We start from the raw sequence: 1,574 nt of genomic DNA, 5'->3' as shown, positions 1-1,574 counted from the left end.
TTCCACGTGAAAGTGGAGCTCACCATGCTCATCGAGCAGAGCAGGAGGAAGGCTTTGCCTCAGCTGGCTCTCGCGGGAGAGTCAGCACTTGCCGGAACAGCGTCTGCGTCCATACGACGGCGGCGGTCACGACGCGAACGTTCACCGCCCCATCAGTCGATCTCGAAGAGATGATCCACCTTGTGGATAGGTTAGAGCCACCACTGTTGACTCACAACCAGGTCTCGGACCTTGAGCGTCCAGCTGCTCGGCTGAACGTTCAGCTTGCCTTGCTCCTGCATCTCGAGCACTTCGCTCCGCGACCTGTGGCTCTGCCACATGCTGTTGATCAGCCATCTGTGGATCCACCACTTGCTGTCGTTCAGCCTCCCGTGGCTCTACCACCTGCTGCCCTGCAGCTGTCCGTGGCCCAGCCACCGTTGGTGCCAACGCCTCCGCGCTCACCTGAGCAGGGTCTTGGTATGGCTTAAGCAAGCCGACATAGAAGACCGGATGCGTGCGCATCTTCTTCGGAAGGTTGAGCGTATACGCTAGGCCCTTCCTGGCCACGACCTTGAACGGTCCTATGAACCGAGGTCTTAACTTCGTCTTGAAGACTGCAGACACTGCATGAGTAGGTAGGTTTTTAGCGTTTAATAAAACTTGGTCACCGACCTCAAACCTCTCAACATTGCTTCTGCCCTTGGCATCTGCATGTTCCTTTTGCGTGTCTTGGCTTCAGCCATAGCGTCGCGTACTTGACGCATTACGCTCAGTCTCAAAGAGACAAAGTCATCGACTTGCTTGCGAACCGCAACAGGGCTGACATCAGCTAGCGCTCGGCTATCCCTCCCCCACCAAGCCCTGAGCACTGCGTGACGGCGTCAGTGGGACGCGAGGGTTAACCAAGCCGTTCACATAGAACGGAGTGTAGCCTGTCGAGGCGTGCACTGCATTATTTAATGCGAACTCAACGAGTGGGAGCATCTGGCTCCAGCGTTTTGGCGCCTCAGCGCATACGCTTCGGAGGGTATCCTCCACAACGCGATTCACGCGTTCGGTTTGACCATCGGTCTGCGGATGGTCCGCCGTGGACATGTCCAAACGAGTGCCGAGCACTCTGAAGAGGGACGTCCAGAACTTCGCGGTGAAGCGCGGATCTCGATCCGAGACAATTGCCTCAGGCAAGCCATGTTGGCGAAAGACTCGGTCTAAAAACAGCAAAGCTGTACCTTCACCATCAATGGTGTCCGGCACTGCCGCTAAATGAGCCATCTTGCTCAATCGGTCTACAAAGACCACTATACCTGTGTTTCCCGCCTTATCCTTGGGAAGGCCAAACACAAAGTCCATACTCATGGACTGCCAGCATCCCTTGGGGACAGGCAAACTCGCCAATGGCGCTGCCGTGCTCGGCGCGGACTTTGTCCGTTGACACGTCTCACACGTGCGTACATAGGTGCCGACCCACTTATACATCTTGGGCCACCAGTACATCGAGCTCACCGAGCCATAGGTCTTCTCCCGACCTAAGTGCCCGCCCACGGGCGTATCATGAACCTCATAGAGGATTCGATACTTTAGATCCTCATCAT

Source organism: Phytophthora infestans, genomic scaffold (assembly GCF_000142945.1).
Source record: "Phytophthora infestans T30-4 supercont1.42 genomic scaffold, whole genome shotgun sequence".
NCBI classification, from domain to species: domain Eukaryota; phylum Oomycota; class Peronosporomycetes; order Peronosporales; family Peronosporaceae; genus Phytophthora; species Phytophthora infestans.
Note: the sequence above shows the minus strand (reverse complement) of the source record.